Source organism: Periplaneta americana, chromosome 9, assembly GCF_040183065.1.
Source record: "Periplaneta americana isolate PAMFEO1 chromosome 9, P.americana_PAMFEO1_priV1, whole genome shotgun sequence".
Taxonomy (NCBI): domain Eukaryota; kingdom Metazoa; phylum Arthropoda; class Insecta; order Blattodea; family Blattidae; genus Periplaneta; species Periplaneta americana.
In genome coordinates, this window is record NC_091125.1 from 80,623,725 (window position 1) to 80,644,140 (window position 20,416).

Below are 20,416 nucleotides of genomic sequence, written 5' to 3' on the forward strand. Positions count from 1 at the left end.
AGGTGCTTAGGAAAATATTTGGGGCTAAGAGGGATGAAGTTACAGGAGAATGGAGAAAGTTACACAACTCAGAACTGCACGCATTGTATTCTTCACCTGACATAATTAGGAACATTAAGTCCAGACGTTAGAGATGGGCAGGGCTTGTAGCACGTATGGGCCAATCCAGAAATGCATATAAAGTGTTAGTTGGGAGGTCGGAGGGATAAAGAGGATAAAGACCTTTGGGGAGGCCAAGACGTAGATGGGAGGGTGGTATTAAAATGGATTTGAGGGATCGATGTCGGCCTTATGTGAGGGCGGGTTATGTGAGGGTTCCTTAAAAGCCATAAGTAAGGAAGTAAGTAAGTAAGAGACACTCGTGAGATAATCTTAATATATAATTACTAATGTAGCCGTTGTTACAGAGGCAGTCAGTATCTCTCTAGCCGAGTTACAAAGGTGTCAGATAGATATCTGTTATAATAATTATATATATATATATATATATATATATATATGGCATGATTTCAATTGAATATACTCCGAGATTCAGGCTTCCCAATTGAATTCTTCACGCATTCATCCCGCTATCGCTTGCACAACTTTGCCGGTTAACAATCCTTCACCAGCAGTCTTGACTCCCTTGACTATAAATTTACCAGCTTTTCCAAATGCGTGTTTGATTCTGTGCCAAAATCCATGGTGATGTTTTCCTTCGTAAATTGTTACCTGTAAGAATAATGTATTCATTATCACAGAATTCTTATCTGCAAGAATTTGGTCCTTTGACCATTTTATTGCATTGCAGGAAATACGACCGTGACCGTCAACAATATGCAATTCGGCCGACTATACGTGCAAATGCAGTTCTGAGATTTTTCTCGAATACAGGACTTGACAGGGTAATTTAGTTTTTATTGACCCTTTTTGAGTAAGCTCCGGACCTTTTACATCCGGAGGTTAGAGCTACATTTGTTTTATAGCTATTTGTTTTCTTCATATCTGACATTTCGGACCGCTTACAGCCGAATATTTTATAAAATTTTATTGTTTTGAAATGTGCTTTAGACTTTTTCTCGGGTGGCCTTTGTTTTATAATTTTATTGGTTCGTTTTGAATACTACCGAGATCTAAGAACTGCTGACTTTTATGAATTTTTATGAATCACCTTATTGATGCTGCATTTGTGTACCCGTTTTTACCGTGACAACGTTTTTTTTTAGTTCTTTTTAGCATTGTGGTTATCGTATTGTTTGTGTTTTTGAGCGCCCTTTTTAAACCCCGCTAACTAGACCATTTTAGATGATACAGAACATTAGATATCGGCGGTGGTTTATTTTCATTGAAGTCAGGATTAGATTCTGAACATTCTATAGCCTAAGACTTTCGGAGTAAAAATGATCTTAAAGCTAGTTTTTTAACATCCTCTTGTTTCTTCAATCACCTATAATTAAAATATAATATAATTCAGTGGCGTGTATTCCATAGAAGCAAGGCAAGCAGTGCATACTCTGTATTTACGAGAAAGAAAATGATGAGATGAACGTATTATTTTGTACAGGATATTCAAGTATATTGACATATAATATAAAAGAAGTAATTTTTGTTATCCAGTTTGCAGCGAGGGTCCTCCATTGGACCAATGTCCATGCCATATCTTAGTACGTATTCCTTAGTGTTGTCACCACCATGTCCGGCCGAAAAATCCCAACCGCAGCCGGGTCTCATTCACCCCGCTCTCCCATTTCAAGATCCCAAGCTGTTTCCTTGGTTGGAATCAGGAAGCACTGCTTTGATCTGCTTTACTTTCGCTCGCAAAGAAAGCCTTTTTCGGTTAAAGCCTTGGTTTTTCTGAACCGACGCATGCGACGTGCGAGGTGCGAGGCCCGCCTCGCACAAATCTGGACTACAGGAGAGATAGTGAGTGGTTTCTAGGACTGAGAGATGCGAGGTCTGCGCACCTTGCAGCGTTAGAAACCACTCGCTACCTCTCGTGTAGTCCGGATTTGTGCGAGGCCCGCCTCGCACCTCGCTAGTCGCATGCGTCGGTTCAGAAAAACCTAGGCTTTAGTGAGGTTGAATCTACGCCCAATCCGAAACGAAGAATGTTTTATCTTTACAAAAATATTTATAGTTAACATCATATGCTGTGTTTCGTAAGTGTTTGTAACAGTTTTCTTTATCTTATTTAGTGATAAACTGAACCTAGTGTTGCAGTGAACTACGGTGCTCTAGGCTATTAGGAGGCTGGGGTATGGAATTGCATAAACTGCATAAACTAAAGTACCAGCGTTAATTGTTCGAAAAGGAGGCGGATACCGGACCTCCAGCTAAATGTGACTGTGTAATATGTGATCTTTCTCGTTGCAATTTTTTTCTCTGTCGTTTGAAAAAAAAAAACATTAATTTTGCAGAAAGATCATTCAACTCCAGAATTAAATATTTGCACCAAAGATTAAACTTGCGTAAAGCATTTTAATTTTACTTTATATTTCAACAATGACTGGATGTTCTTCAGTTGAAAAATTATGCTGCTGGCCCTGCCTTCCTTTTTCAAACGATAAAATGATTTGGAATCACGGAGGTTATATTACGAACATTATGTGCAAGGCTATAAAAAGCACAGTTTTTCTCAGAATCACCTGTATCCAATAATATTGTAAAAAGTCTTTTGGTACGGTACATCTAGAATAGATCATATGACTGATAACCAAAAGAAAAGGGGGGGGGGAGTGACCAAACCATAATGAACTTGTTAGCAGATACAGAGACATTGTGAAACGTTTGATCGATATTTTGTTTTTGGGAAAGCAAGAAGAAGCTTGAGCACAACGAGGGCAGAGATTCTTCAAATAGTGAAAATTATGTTCAGTACTAGGCTATATAACGTCTTTGAACTGAACTTAGTATTGTCACAGTCGGCTTCTAATATCAGAGACTGCAGAGTATTCTTGTTAATTTTGAATGAGCTGGCAATCGTTTTTTTTTCTAAGTCAAATAAGAGAAGCCATGCCCTATATGAGGAAGTCAGGAAGAGATTGCCCAAAGTTTCGGCCATACGCAAGAACTTCAGTTCACGATTAGTAGGAAGAGTTTCGGAATATCGCGACCAGCTAATCGCACTATTTGAGAAGATGACTGATCTTGATGAAAAGTGGGATCACGAGGCGTTGCTTTCTGCCCGTTAGTTTTTAGATTAATTGAACTTCTATTTTATGTTGACGGTATTTGGAAGTATTTCCCCTCTTACCGACGTTTTGTTCTCTATATTGCAAACAAAGTCCCCTCATATTGGTTAATGTGTAAATAAAGTCGAAGAGTTGAAAATAGAACTTCAAGCAACTAAGTGGGAATTTAAATGAGCCCGACAGAAAAAGCGCAAGATAATATAAAGTACTTGATATTACGACATCCTTTAAATACCTGTTTTGTGAAATTATTGCTATAATTTTATTTTGCAATAGCTCGACAACAGGTTCGATAATCTCGATTCCTTAAGCTTCTTGGAACCTATTAATCCTATTAATTCAGATCAGAATAAAAGGATGTTCCCCGAGATCGGTTTTGATTCCCTTAAAGGTAATTAAGGCTGGTTCACAATAAACCGGGAACGAGAACCAGAATGAAAACGAGAAGCAAAGGACGTGAATATGAAAATTTTTGATTCGCAATAAACCGAGAACGTAGACGACTATGCATATCGATATGCATGTCAATAACGATTTGTAAAGTCGATATTACGCATTCTGATATTATTTGTGTATAATTGACCAATGGCGTTCTCTCATGAGTACAAGGCAGCCAACATAAACACAGGTTAACCAACTTCGAAATTTCAACTGAAACATTTCATTAGGTACGGTACTGTAACTATGCCCATGCACCTTTAATTTTCACAACCTATTTTAAGTCTACCATAACGTAAAATAATTAGAGAAGAAACATTTGTAATAGAACAAAAATGAACACAACAGTAGTTATTGAATAATTGAAGCAGGAATATATAGGGTGTAATACAACCAATACAGTAATAAAATATTATTCACTTACGATCAGTGTTCAAAGATGCAGCTATTGAAAGCCACGTATTCTCCTTCATTTTCTCATCTTTATACGAGGCGCGCCGCTTATCGCAAACGTGATGATTTTCCTCAACACTCAATATTAGAATCTCATCAAATAAAACTTGCTCCATGATGCACAGCACAGAAAAAAATAATGCATAGGTTATGTCACGGTCTTCTTGCTACAAAATATGCGACAAAATAACTTTTAGATGGCAATAGAATGAATCTAGTGGGCTGTGATCGGAAACGTGAACGCCAAAGTTGAAACTTGGCCAACTCTCCGTTCCCGATCCCGGGGTCCGGCAAGCTTTTCTTTAATTGTAAATGCTCACATTTAAATGTACACATTTTATCAATTTTACCATTTTCCTTCTCGTTCTGATTCTCGTTTCCGGTTTATTGTGAACCAGCCTTTGCACCAACATGTTTCACTTTCCTGCTTTTCGATCTCAATTAACTGTCATAAATATTTCCGTCGACCTGCGTAAAAAAATGTTAATGGTCTATTAGTTTTCATCAAACTAAACTATCTGAATGCAGTATTAGGAGAGGTAGAGAAACTCTGTGAATTTATTTTATCAATTCCTGCTACAATTGTCTCCATAGAGGGAAGTTTCACTGCTTTTATTATTAATATTATTATTATTATTATTATTATTATTATTTTAATATATCATTTATTAAGGATTAGGTGCATTAAATCTTGTGCAAAAAAAACTTGCATTTTATTACTGTACTCTTATTTATTTGTACCGTAATGTTTTAATTTCTCGTTGCTTACTGTTTACCCTTTAAAAAATGCCACCACACGCCACTGCTATAATATAATTGTAGGTAACTACTTACTATCATTAATTTTGTAACATATTTCTTAAAATAATTAGGCTATAATTCCCCTCATATTTACTCGTGAACAAAATACAAATAATGTACAATCAGTTGTTGTGGAAATACATAATACTACATTACGATACAAGGTTGGAAAATGCTTTTCACAAAATCGAGGTAAAGTTTGAAAAACGAGCAGAGCGACAACATTTTTAGCACAATCATATTTTTAAAATTGCAAATACAATATTTTTCCATTGAAACTTTAGAGCAATATTATTCAAAAGTTTTTGAAAAACTGCAGTATAATGATAACTAAGTAAAAATAAGTGCACTGTAATGGGTCTATTTCAGTATAGTTTTATGTTATGAAGAATGGTTTCTCTAGCAACAAATTTCTGTGTGGAAATTGTAACTTTCAAGATCTAACAACTATAATATTCCTGTAAATACAGCAAAAAAAAAAAAAAAAAAAAACACACGATCGTGCAACAAAATTATTTTGAATTCTCTGCTCGAAATCAAACTCGTGCGCACGAGACTAAGAAACATAAATTCTACCATTTTAACTATAGTTCAGTGTATGTTGTGGGTATTTATATTACGATATGTATTTCTTATTAATGCCTTGCTCATTATTATTTTCGTAGGACGCAGCAAAGAGTACAAAAAAAAAGCCAAAAAATCATACCTGAACAGCCAACAATAAGAAGATAATGAAGGCCACTTTTGTTTTCATGTTGACGTAACTGGGATTTTCCTGAAAACAAGTCATTTCAAGGTACATTAAATAGTGGTTAAATAGAAAATTAATATTGGTACAGCAAGAAATAGAATTTACCTATAGAGAAAGGAATTTAATTTATCTTTTACGGTATATATTCTCTTAAGAACTCTAAGGTTGTGTCTTAACGGGAGAGTAAAATGTCCGACACTAGACTCAGACATCATATTTCAGTATTACAGCGACACTGCTCTACTGGCCGTCTTAACACTGAAACTTGATATCTGAAAACATTTTACTCTCTCGTTAAGACCCAGCATTTAAGTAATTTGTATGATATTCAATTCCGCCACTTAGAAAAAATTGGAACAGTTCAGCATGTTTGGAAGAAAAGGTTTTATTAATTGAAGTTTTTTTTAACAACCATAGTCCAAAAACAGAAATTTTAGGAGAAACAACAAAATTTGTGGCATGGGTGTTGTTGACACTTCGCGTAGCATAACACAGGTCACAATTCTGTCTATGAATAGACATCCGTTTGTTGGACAGAATTTTCATCATCAAAACTTTCTCATAAATTAAATGTGCCCAGCCTAGCAATTGACTGCAGACCAAAACATTAATTCCATTTCTCAGTATATTGCAGACGTGCTCAAGGCGGGCATTTTTCATTTTGGGCGCCAGAGCACTTAGTAGGCGGGCGCGTCCACACCTGTGGAGTAACGGACAGCGCGTCTGGCTGTGAAACCAGGTGTCCCGGGTTCGAATCCCGGTCGGGGCAATTTATCTGGTTGAGGTTTTTCCCGGGGTTTTCCCTCAACCCAATACGAGCTAATGCTGGGTAACTTTCGGTGCTAGACCCCGGACTCATTTCACCGGCATTATCACCTTCATATCATTCAGACGCTAAATAACCTAGATGTTGATACAGCGTCGTAAAATAACCCAATAAAATAAATAAATAAAGTAGGCGGGCGCTGAAAGACTGTTGCAAATACGCATTCAAGCGTAGCGTAATCAATAAGTAACATCGCTGGTGATTTGTAAAATGGATAGTTCTACTGATACCGTATTCATTCATTCATTCATTCATTCATTACTCATTTATTTAGTTATCGGTAATTTTTTATTTCTTTCTTTCATTCTTAATTTCTTTATTCCTTTCTTTAATTCTTTATTTATTATTTCTATATTTCTTTTCTATTTTTCTATGTCTTTTTACTTCTTTTTTTCTTTTTTTTATTTAATCCTTCCTTTCTTTCTATCTTTATTTATTTATTTCTATATTATTTAATCTGGTAGAGATAAGATCATTAGGCCTTCTCTTCCCCTGTGTCAGGGGATTACGACTACAATATCAAGAATTTAAAACTACAATTAATATTAAATTTACAGTTACAATAAAATCAGAGTGCTAAAACATTACCTGACTTATAACGACGGAACAATTTATTGTATAATTTAAGAACAAAGAAAGCTAAGTTGCTATGGTACAAATTAAACGTAGGATAATTATCTACGAGATTAAAATATTTTATGCTACAACAAGGTAACTATTTACAAAGAGGACAGAACAAGTACCGGCACTACATTTAAACTTATTCAAGATTCCCAATGAGATGAACTGTTTCTCTCTGTTCAAACTGGCGAACGTGTCAAGTGTGGACATGTTATACTAAAAAGTAACGTTGAACCACATTACAACACCAGGCATACTCAAACATATAATAATACTGTTGGAGATAAGCGTATGCAATTAATAAAAAAATTTAAGCAATCCGTCATGAAAGAGGTAAGTTGTTTTAGGAAAGTAAATTATTGTTTCAGACATTTCCCTGCTTATTACAAAACACAGAAAACAAAACATAAGGAAAAACATAAATCAAAATCATAATAGCATTTCATTGTGTGGATAATTTGAAATATATTGTAAAAACAACTCTCTGATTTGAAAAAAACAAATTGAAAGTAAGTAATTAAATATTATTGGAAAAAACATAAAAGGATATGTATTACGTAAGCAAATCTTTTTGTTGTTTAGATAATGTAAATATATGATATAAATACAACTCTCTAATTTTAAAAGACATAATATTCAAATAAGGGGATAAAATAATCGCGTCAATTCCACTAGGAAAAAGGTTCTTAATCTTTTTTTGAGTCTCGGGCCCCTTAGAAAATCTTGTGAAAGCTATACATCCCTTCTTAGAAAAATGTAAAAAAAAAAAAAAAGTGAGATACAATTTTAAGTACGCTTTTGCTTTTTACGTTAGAAAAAATATAGTGAATAAACATGTTCATTTTATGTGACTTTCACAGACCTCCTGAAGCCCATCCAAGGACCTCCAAGGGGTTCATGGATCCCAGGTTATGGACCCCCAGGTTAAGAACTCCTACACTAGGAGATTAGCGACTAAATGGCCGGTACCGAACTCTTCTTTCCTCATGTTAAGATCAACACCTGCATAGTACATGCCCACCCAGCCTAGAGCACTCCCGATTCCTGCCCACCTGACCACCTATGGTATATTATACCAGCGGTCATCAGCACAGTGCACTCTCGGGGTAGCGTCTCTTACCCGCGGATAAGAGACTGCACTATCGTGCATCCGTGGCTGCTAGCGGGTATGCTTTCTCCCTATCCCTTCTGCACGATGGTGCATATTCAGTTACACAGCTTACCCGTTACTCATTTCAGCGAATGCTGACGACCACTGGGATATAGTAACAACACACTGGCACTTTCGTATCCTTCAGTTCATTAATACAGAAACGAAAAAATTTTAACAACACCTGCTTTCGTATAATTTCCAGATTTCGTGACTAACTTATTTAACTGTTGAACTGATGTTGCCAGCAACATATTTGGACTTTCTTAATTACTTAAGTCAATATTTCGTTGTACTGCAACAAAACAAATCTAAAGAACTGTAAAACTTTGTCTTACCTCAAGAACCAAGCCAGAGAAATTAAGAATAGAATACTTTTGAGTGTAATATATAAAATAAAACCTACATATATCTCAAGTCATAAAAGTATGTCAAAAGTGAAAAATACTGAGTTGATACGACTTTTTTTAGTTGTAAAATTCCCGAGTACCTAGATTACACACAGGGAAGAAACAGTCGTAAAATAAAATCATTAAGACAGCCGTAAAATGTTACGAAATGGAAATAATTTATGCACATTTGTAAAGTTTGAATTACTGAGTACACAATGTTTCCTTGTTGCAATTTCGCCTACACAGTCTTAATAGTATAGCTGAGTGTCGCTAAACTGAAATCGAAGTCAAAATCGTACTTTTGGAGTCAAAAGTTATTAAATATACCGAATCCGACTCCTATTTTAAGAAATAATTGTTTAATAAATGTCCTACTCTGTAAGGAAGAGTTATCTCGCTCTTGAGAGATTCAGTAACTCAATGAGTTACAGTTTGTATTTCAAGAACCTGTTCTTTCCGTAGTCTAAAATAACTGCTGTGATTTTACTGAAATATAGATTGTAGGTCTATAAAGAATTTTATGATTCGATGGTGGTAATGAATATCTTACCATGCCTTTGTCACTGAAATATAGTCTAACACACATAGATTTCAAATCATCCGTCCTCAAGTGAGGTTGACCACTGGGATCCGGAATTAACAAACATAAAAGATAAAGGGAAATGAAACGAGCAGAATAATGATTCGATTTGTACATTAAAGCAAACATTTACGTGTTAACATATAGATGATAGTGTAGAATTTGATGAGAGGCCTTCAGAGTTTCATATTCCGGGTGGATTGACATACTGCATTTTACCTATTGCTGTTTGACATAAAGCAATTTGACACATAACTTATTTTACAGACAAGTATTTGGTTTATTTATTTTTCATCTAATTAAATTTGACACAACCTTTCAAGTATACTTTTTTTTCTGGCATACTACACCTTTTCCAGTTGTATTTCGAAAATATCAATTGTATTTCAGATTTGTCATTTGTATTTCAGAAACTATCATTGTATTTCAGACGTTACGGTTGGCATCTTATTCTTAAATGTTTTTTTAGTTGGTTATTTAATGACGCTGTATCACCTACTAGGTTATTTAGCGTCGATGAGATTGGTGATAGCGAGATGATATTTGGCGAGATGAGACCGAGGATTCGCCATAGATTACCTTGAATTCACATTATGGTTGGGGAAAACCTCGGAAAAAACCCAACCAGGTAATCAGCCGAAGCGGGAATCGAACTCGCACCCGAACGCAACTCGAAACCGGCCTCTCCAATGTTAAATGCAATCGAGGTCATTTGGTGTAAAGTGAAGACGTACGTAAAAACCCATCTTGGAATTCCTGACGTCATAGCTCCTGGTGTTGTAAGCTAATTTAGCTACTGTACAGTAGAGAGTAAAATTGATGAAGTAACACACATCATATTGTTGGTGGTGATTGTACTCGTGTAGTACAACAGAGTACAATTCATCAAGCTGCAGCTTTAGCTATGGTGAATATATCTGTCGGACGCTAAAATGCAATAAAGTTGAGGATTTTTAAAATCCATTTTCCAATTTTTTTAATATACGTTAAAATTTCAAGTAGGCCTACATTTGTTATTTTGTAATATAAAAGTGTCTATGTAATCTTAAATGCATTGCTTATTTTCTGAAATTAATACCATTTGATACCATCTGAAATACAACTGACAAATCTGAAATACATTTGATGCTATCTGAAATACAATTGATACCATCTGAAATACAATTGACAAATCTGAAATACAATTATTGATATTATCTGAAATTGAATTGACAAATCTGAAATACAATTAATAAATTCTGAAATTAAATTGACTAATCTGAAGTACAGTTGATATTTTCTGAAATGCAACTGGAAAAGGCGTACTTCGTTTCATTTGTATATTCACATACCATGTTTTGATATACTCTACTGTCATATTGTGCGCATATTTAGTAGTTCCTGTTCTAGTTTCTAAGGTTACTTGTTTCTGCTTAAAAATTATAAAGATTTCGGATGTATAAAAATTATGGAGCGTGGATTTATAGAAATAACAAGAGGGGCAACATTTGTATTTTAGGGGATCTTATATCATAAGCAGAGAACGAACAACAATAATGGACTACGTATTGGTTGTGCATCAGGAAAGCAATGTGCAGAGGACGAGCGATCTCTGTAGGTAATACACCAATCTTAAAACACAAAGTTCACAACCACACCTCAAATATAGCCCAAAGATATCAACAACATAAGGATGAGGGACGCATTTTGGATTAATTAAGAACATGTGGTCACAATTTTACTTTATAATTTGTTGTATTATTTTTTTTTAAATGTCGGTGCATTATACACAGTACGCCAAATGAATACTATACCAAATTAATAGCATGCAAACAATAAGTAAGTCAAATTTAATGAGTAGGAAAAATGTGAAGCAAGTAAAATATTGTGTGCAAGAAAAAGATATGTATATTAATAATATATTAAAATGTTGTATGTCAATTTTGAATATGTCGGGTAACTTGTAGGTGAAAATTAGTATGTTAATCAGCTCGGTACGAGAGTTTCATGGTTCACTGGTAGTAATAGAAATTCTACGATACATCGTCAGTAAAAGTAGCTTTATCGTTATTAATACGGAAGTTAATGAATCAGAAGCGGCAGTTTTGTGTACCTACCCCACAGTTATAATAAGGTATACATACCAAATAACGCCACCTTAATACTTCAGTCACTTTTGCTCTGGAAATAAGTTATGTGCAAACACGAAAATTATGAAATAGAAACTGCAATCTTATTTTTACGAAATAGCACAATGAAAATGGATATATTATATACCGAACAATAATTAAAACTTAAATAGGAAAACTTTGTAAACTAGCGTTATTAGGAACAGGTTGTCCAATTAACGCCACCTATTTTCTAGTAACCTAACACTTATAATTGTTAATGAATTATTTTTCCTAAGCAACACAAATTGAACTAAGCCACTAAATTTCAGTTCCTGTTAATAAAAGATACAAAATCACTCAATACTAATGAAATATTCTTGATCTGAAACTGAAAGACCAGATGGATTAGGAAAATTTGTTTTTCAGTGACTCCTTACTTTAAAACAAATAAGAGACAATGTGACACAGTAGAAAGTTATTAAACACAAAAGCATTTACCTTAGTTTAATATGAATGTTTTCCAATAAGTAAAACACAAAAATTAAGTTATGTAAAATAAAATAAAAAATTAAGAGTTCGATAAGCAATTGAACCAATATCATCACTGCACATTCTGAACATTTATAAGTTGAAATCTTAGTGATTTTCCTGATGTTTTTGCTGTACTGTCAGCCTTAGTACTAACATAACCTAAAATTTTGTCTGTAGAGGACCTTTAACACCACATGGCGTTAAAGCGCTATACTTGATAATATGACATGCCTGTTTCTCTAACATTTTCAAATTTTATAGATAGCAAATACTTTCTATACATAGAAGAATGTTTAAGAATCACGAAAATATATAATTTAATATAGTTATTATTTGCTCAACACACAAAATAAAATATTGCCACTTACCTTGATATAAGAACAGCCATTCACTATCAACACACAACAGGAAAATGATGGAATATAATGTCACTCGTAAATGTCAGCGGACAGCTAGTAACTTATTTCATTACTAAATTTCAAGCGAATGCAGGCTACAGTACTGCAGTACCGAAAACTTGTGTCGTTAATAAATTTTAATAGGGTGGCCTTAAAGGTATACATGGCGTTATTTGGCTCAGGGACCTTATTAATGCTGACATACGAAGTTCTAGAAATCACGCCGGAGCAATAAAATTTGGTTCTGTGCTGTAATTTTTGCTTCCCACAAATATACAATATATTACAAGCATGTTAAGAAATTATTATTTATTTATATCTAACATATGCAGTTTTAAAGGAATTTGTCATAAAGTTCAGAGAAATATGTTATTAGCTGAATTATTATTCCTGTAATATAGAAATTTAAACAATTAAAAATATAAAACACTATTTTTTTTAAATAAAACGTTAAAAGTGTTAAGAAATTTAAAAAATAATGTAATATTCCTTGATGAAAATTAATGTTTTCGAGTTTTAATGTAAGTGTTAAAGTGAACAAAAGAAACAATTAAGCAATTAATTCTCCATTCAGAAATTTGAAAGTACAAGACATTTTAAAACCTACTTTTTATCAGGTAGGCTACATGTACAGCCTTATTTGTAATTATATGAGGTTAAAGGTAACCTAAACCAGCCGTTGCCTGTCAACGGAGAGGCGTAATTAAATTAAGTTATTGTAACTCATAACTAATGTTATGGATGTTGCAAACAAGTCGTATTCTTACGAAACTGTTGGTCTGGCAGTGTTTGTAAAGTAGAAATAATATAAAATAAATAACTAAGGAGAAGAAATAGAATAATGTGAAGGGATAAAAGTAAAAAAATGCAGAAGTAAATATAGAGGGAACAAGAACACTAATAATAGCGATAGTTTGATTATTATTACTATTATTATTATTATTATTATTATTATTATTATTATTATTATTATTATTAGTCTCCATCTTTCTCTGTCTTAATTTTTCCGTATCTCGTTCAATACATTTTAAGTGAATGCAAGTTCGATTGTATACTTGTATAATTTCATAATACACCAACCTACAATTTGAAAAAAAAAAAAAAAAAAAAAAAAGAGAGATATTTGCACAAATCAGTTGGCTGGATTATTTAACTCGGAAAAAATCAAGAATGTAATACCTGCATTTTGCTGCTGTTTATAAGTAAAATTCATTTCTTGCATAAAATTATTTTATTTATTTTGCTTTGCAGTATTAAATCAACTGCTGGTATGTTATCAAAAAATGGTTAGCCTTTTTTAGTACTATTTGTGCTATTTTTTGTAATAGTATGAATATTACAAAATGCTTCTTGCATAAAATATTTAATAAAAATCAGATATATTTCAATGGTCAATATCTCGAAAATAGGTTTTTGGCGGTTGGCCTCTTATTGCGTAACTCCGTTCAATATATCCTGGTTTACGATATTTATGTACATTGCTGTGTATTTCATTGACCTAATAGTTTAAACTATAACACTAGTTTAAGAACTTTTTTTTTTACATTCTCTTTATCTTTTCTTGCAGTTATTGGGATAAACATCTATTTCCGCCGTTTTATTTTATCATTATTTTTGCCGAATTCAACAGACTAAATAGTCTTTACGCTAAAATGCTAAATGCTAAAAATTATGTTTTAAAATTATTCAAACTTAATTGCCTGTTCGCAAAAACAAACAGTACTTATTGTATCATACGGTACTTACCTAAATTTTCCATGAGTTCTTTAATACACTGGAATGAATAACCTTCGTCCACATTTTGCTTTTTGTGAGAAGTAACATCACCACACAATAATCTTTCTTCGTACTGGTCCATAGCACGTTGTCAAATCCGCGAAATGGTCGAAGGCGTTACCTGAAACTTTATTGTAGCAGCCTTCATAACACCCTTCTGTAAATTAGTCGTACCACATTTCTTGAACGGAAGCAGGAATCCTAGAAAGGCATTACGGCATTTAACTGTTAACTATTGTGCCTTAGATGTTCTATTCAAAATTGACTTGGTTGGTGTTCCATTTTCTGCAACAGCAACAGCACAGCAGGTGCCCATTTGATTTCTGTCCATAATGAACTATATAAGTATTATTTATGGTTTGATGCACTACAGAAGACAAGAAACATTTACAACTGCACTGTATGATAGTCGTATCACTACAGAACAGAACACCGCACCACGAAACATTTCGTGCGCGCTTGCCTAATAATAAAACTTGTTTCGTTTGTTGCTGTACCAAATTTTGGAACGGAGGGAGTATTATAACGTAAAGAGATAACTGTCGCCTACGAGCTCTTCAGTAGCCATAATAGGTTTTCTTAGGAATAAAATCTTTAGGCCTACTTTCGTTTTGCTTGCTTGTCGTTTTTGTCTTGCATAACAAATCAATTCATAAAAATATGTATCCTGATATAAGCTTTCAGAATATTTGAATCCTATTATTTCACAGGTTTCATATTGTCTACTATATGAAAGCCTGCGTACCCGCTGAGGATTCGGGTGCTGTTCTCTGTTATATTTATTTAAGAAATTTCAGTTGCATTAAGGTGACTTCCCAATCAACTCGATTATTCATTCTACTGCAGAATTTAAAATGTTATACAAATTGAGGAGAAGTGGACACTCAGAAAATTTGTTTTATGACTTTGCTATTGAACTGCGCAACGTCTTTCAAAAAGCAATTTTAATAACAGAAATTCATTAAAAATTATATAATTCATTCGGCTATCAAAATATTATTTCATATCTCTCTGCATTTAGAAAACAAGTGTTTCACACACAACATCAATGGAAATCGAAAATATGATGCTATTTCTAAAAGGCAAGAAGTGCAAAAACTGTTGGATTATAAGAAATACATCCTAAACTTGATGATCACTAGGTGTCGTTAAGTAAACTTCGGTCATATTCTTTAAAAATATTTTGTATGTGTAATGTAATCTAATGTAATGTAATATAATGTTATGTATGTATGTATGTATGTACGTACGTATGTATGTATGTATGTATGTATGTATGTATGTATGTATGTATGTATGTATGTATGTAATAACTCCTCAGAATATTCTGGGCTCAGCTATCTGAAGTTTGGCACCGGAACACAAAATGTCCTGTCTTTGGCACGGAAGGCACGGAATCAAGGCTATACTGCATATCATTTTTTCAAATAAGTCATCTAAGACCTTTTGAAATTCCTCGAGGTCGATTCAATTTATCCCAAGAATTTGGGATTTAGTTGGAAGGGTGGTATCCATCTGGACATTGGAAAGGATTGTTGTTTCATTATTAAAGTTAAACGTGTGGATGAATTACTCACAAGAAATACTTGGGTTATATATTTATACTTTGAAATTGGTACGTTTTTGTGTAACATCTTTCTGATATGGGCAGTTATATACAACCTCTATCTTTTGCCAGTGATGCGATTTTTTAATGGGCTCACTTTGGCATTAATAACGCTCGTTCTTTCAAAGTTTATGTGTCTCACTTTACTATTTCAAAATCATTACGTCAAGTTTTCCTTGTGCTGAAATAGCTGATACGAAAGTAAAGTAGCTTACCTTGAAATACATATGAGGCTATGAAATGCAAAACTCGGCTTATCAAAAAAAAAATTACATATGGGATGTTGTACTACTTGCAGCTCTCTATCTACTGATATAGTCGGTTTGTGAAATCTTGTCTAATTCCTCTTCCATAGAGCTCAGAAAACTAGTATTAAATGCAAAACTGTCCATATCCATAACGGATTTCCTGTTTTCTGACAAATCACTTTACCTGGATAAGGCGAGTTTTGCATTTGATAGCCTCATATCTTAGGCCTAGTTGGAATTCAGAAGAAAAAAATTCAACTCGAGTTTTATCGGAAGGAATATTTAAAAATATGTATCGCATAATTATCTTATTCTGCCGTGCAATATCGCAGTTCGTTTTGAAACCGAGTGCAAAATGGACAGGTTTCTGCTTCTAGTAATAAATAATGTACCTATAATCACATCATAATCGTAATACACGTTCGCAGCACAATGTGTTGCTATCATTGCCAAGTCATCAGACATCTCTATACTCAAGTTCTTTGTTAATAGGCATGGCTCGCTGCTCGAATTCGCTGCCGTTGGAAATCAGGAATAATCTTAGTCCTCATTCGTTAAGAATTAAGTTATTTAGAAATATTTTAAGTGGACAGAATTTTTTTTTGGAGTTATATTTTTTATTGTTATACTGCAATTATTATTATTATTACTTTTTAAAATATATTCATTACCTTTTTTCCATTAACACTAATATCTAGGTAAGTGTCATATTATTTAAATTATGAAATCATGTTAAACGCTTGGAGAAATCGCTCTACACCGACGAATGACTGGGCGAAACAGACAGACGCGAATCTCGTAATCGCTTTCTCATTGTCAACGATGCCGAAAAATATGTCATTCCGAGAAAAGAAAAAAAAAACTTTTCAATGTCCCCAATACTGAAACATTGTGTTTTATATGTCCTGTCCTATTTCTAGTTTGCAGTAGTTTCTTCTGATCTATTACTATTTAATTCAAATTAAATTATTATTCTCTTCAGAAGTCCAAAGTGTTGCAAAATGGACTAATCTAAGTGTAAAATTATGCTGAAGAAAGTTCCTATTGCGAACTTTGTATATAAATATAGTATGTTTAAAATTCGTAAGACTTTTTATCAGTTTTTGTAACAATATACTATATTGTTCCTCTTTTTTAACTGAAAACTTTTCGTAACGAAAAATCGAAAATTCTGATAAAATTTCTTAAAACTTGATATTTTTAATGAAACCTTAGAATTATCTTGGAGACATTTTGGATTTAGAATTATTTACTTGGGTGCAGTTAAGGTCATCGGACCTTCACTTACTTCACCATAAAACAAACCGAGCTATGAAGTCATTCGTGCAATATATAAAATTCGATTTCATAGAGTAATGAGACTTACAGTTTGGAAAAAACGAAAGTTAAAGGCTACCCAAAATAACTTCGTCAGTCATACAAAAACACACTAATAACAACATTGTAGATACCTATTCAGATCAGTGGTCGTCAGCACTCGCTGAAATGGGTAGAGTGCATGGAAGGTAAGGAAATATGCTCCGACGTGCACAAGGGATAGAGAGATAGCATACCCGCCAGCAGCCACGAATTCACGCTAGTACAGTATCTTGTCCGCGGGTAAGGAACGCTAGCCCAAGAGTGCAGTGTTCCAATGACCGCTGCTGTAGATGATGCAAAGGAGGAGAGTTCTGCCGGCTCCGTCAATCGGGTCCCGGTATAGCTCAGATGGAAAGAGCGCTCAGCTCGCAGAACTGAGAGATCTAGGGTTCGATTCCCGGCGACGGAACGAATTTTTCTCCAATAATAGGTAATAGAATTGTAGATAGGCTACTTTTTTTTTCAAAGCAACTGATATTTTCTTTAATTATTTAACTATAGGCCTATACCGTAATGAAGGTACAGAATTTCATTCCTTTTTTCACATTCTTTGTATAGTTCGCTTTAATAATCTAGGCCTATTTACAGTCAATTATTGTGGGAAAATTGAAGGTTACTAACTTGCTTGTACACTATGTGATAATTTTCGTATTTATACGAGAGACAAATTGAAAGAAAATGAAAATTAAGCTCACTAACTTAAATTCTTTGTCGTTGGTGGGGGTTTGTATTCACTGTAAGCAGTTTTATTTTAAGTGATCATTTAAGAAAAACACAGTTTCTGGACCCGTGAATTTTCTCAGCGAAGGATGAGCTGGTTATCTGTAAAAGTGGGAATGATGTTTTTTTCTAAGTGTTTGATAAAATATTTCATTCTCAATTAGTCCCTCTTATGATTATGTTACTATACTTCATTTTATCTGTGTCTACTAGTTTATAGTATCAATGGATTATTTGGTATTTTTCTTCTTCTTCTTCTGCTTCTCCTTCTTCTTCTTCTTCTTCTTCTTCTTCTTCTTCTTCTTCTATGCATGTTTCAAGCAACATGCCCGGCTCATACAATAATTACAAATCTTTTACATCATATAATCTGATAATAGGAATGAACAACGATAATATAATTTCTTAATGTGTATAATACTTACTTACAAATGGCTTTTAAGGAACCCGAAGGTTCATTGCCGCCCTCACATAAGCCCGCCATCGGTCCCTATCCTGTGCAAGATTAAGCCAGTCTCTATCATCATACCCCACCTCCCTCAAATCCATTTTAATATTATCCTCCCATCTACGTCTCGGCCTCCCTAAAGGTCTTTTTCCCTCCGGTCTCCCAACTAACACTCTATATGCATTTCTGGATTCGCCCATACGTGCTACATGCCCTGCCCATCTCAAACGTTTGGATTTCAAGTTCCTAATTATGTCAGGTGAAGAATACAATGCGTGCAGTTCTGTGTTGTGTAACTTTCTCCATTCTCCTGTAACTTCATCCCGCTTAGCCCCAAATATTTTCCTAAGCACCTTATTCTCAAACACCCTTAACCTATGTTCCTCTCTCAGAGTGAGAGTCCAAGTTTCACAGCCATATAGAAGAACCGGTAATATAACTGTTTTATAAATTCTAACTTTCAGATTTTTGGACAGCAGACTGGATGATAAGAGCTTCTCAACCGAATAAAAACACGCATTTCCCATATTTATTCTGCGTTTAATTTCCTCCCGAGTGTCATTTACATTTGTTACTGTTGCTCCAAGATATTTGAATTTTTCCACCTCTTCGAAGGATAAATCTCCAATATTTATATTTCCATTTCGTACAATATTCCCGTCACGAGACATAATCATATACTTTGTCTTTTCGGGATTTACTTCCAAACCGATCGCTTTACTTGCTTCAAGTAAAATTTCCGTGTTTTCCCTAACCGTTTGTGTATTTTCTCCTAACATATTCACGTCATCTGCATAGACAAGAAGCTGATGTAGCCCGTTCAATTCCAAACCCTGCCTGTTATCCTGAACTTTCCTAATGGCATATTCTAAAGCGAAGTTAAAAAGTAAAGGTGATAGTGCATCTCCCTGCTTTAGCCCGCAGTGAATTGGAAAAGGATCAGATAGAAACTGACCTATACGGACTCTGCTGTATGTTTCACTGAGACACATTTTAATTAATCGAACTAGTTTCTTGGGAATACCAAATTCAATAAGAATATCATATAATACTTCCCTCTTAACCGAGTCATATGCCTTTTTGAAATCTATGAATAACTGATGTACTGTACCCTTATACTCCCATTTTTTCTCCATTATCTGCCGAATACAAAAAATCTGATAAATAGTCGATCTATTACGCCGAAAACCGCACTGATGATCCCCAATAATTTCATCTACGTACGGAGTTAATCTCCTCAAAAGAATATTGGACAAAATTTTGTACGACGTCAACAAAAGTGATATTCCTCGAAAGTTACCACAGTTGGTTTTGTTCCCCTTTTTAAAAATAGGTACAATTATGGACTCCTTCCATTGTTCTGGTACAATTTCCTTTTCCCAAATAGCAAGTACAAGTTTATAAATTTCGCTATATAATGCACTTCCACCCTCTTGTATTAATTCTGCTGGAATTTGATTGATACCTGGAGACTTGTACTTTTTCAGATTTTCTATCGCAATTTCGACTTCTGAAATCGTGGGTTCGGGTATAAATGGCTCAGCAGTTTGTATTTCAATATCGTCCCGATCATTTCTATTTGGCCAATGTACATTTAGTAGTTGCGCAAAATAGTTTTTCCATCTGTTTAGGATTGATGAAGAGTCTGCAAGCAAGTCACCATTCTCATCCTTGATCACGTTTACCCTTGACTGATATCCGTTCTTAAATTCCTTTATACCCTTATATAAATCTCGAATGTATAATATTAACAGTAATATATATCGCAATACCACTGCCAGCTCAATTCTGCGTTTTCTTGCTTTTCCTATTTCTAAATATGAGTGCAATATCTTTCAGATTTGACTAGAGATTATGGTACAAAGTTGAATTCTCAGAACTATAGCATAATACTGCAGATATTATATTTGATACCGGGTGATAGTTACATCATACACCTGTTGTATTTTAATGAAGAAAATGCCAACGCAATAAGATTTTAACAGATAAAACCTATAAGTGCTAGGAACATTTACATGTAAAAGAAATTAATTTTTTTGTTACTCAACTTTCTAACAA

General features: G+C 34.1%; 1 long non-coding RNA gene across 3 annotated transcripts; it reads right to left on the bottom strand.

Annotated features, from left to right (window-relative positions):
• Positions 1–482: 482 nt before the first annotated feature.
• On the bottom strand, positions 483–14,523 carry LOC138705671 (uncharacterized). Of its 3 annotated transcripts, none has more exons than XR_011333725.1 (3): positions 13,948–14,523; positions 5,569–5,637; positions 483–711 (listed from the first exon to the last, which is right to left on the bottom strand). It is a non-coding gene; the product is annotated as an uncharacterized lncRNA (long non-coding RNA). The 3 variants fall into 3 exon arrangements; XR_011333723.1 differs by lacking the exon at positions 13,948–14,523 and adding an exon at positions 12,172–12,249; XR_011333724.1 differs by lacking the exon at positions 13,948–14,523 and adding an exon at positions 8,549–8,761.
• Positions 14,524–20,416: the final 5,893 nt, after the last annotated feature.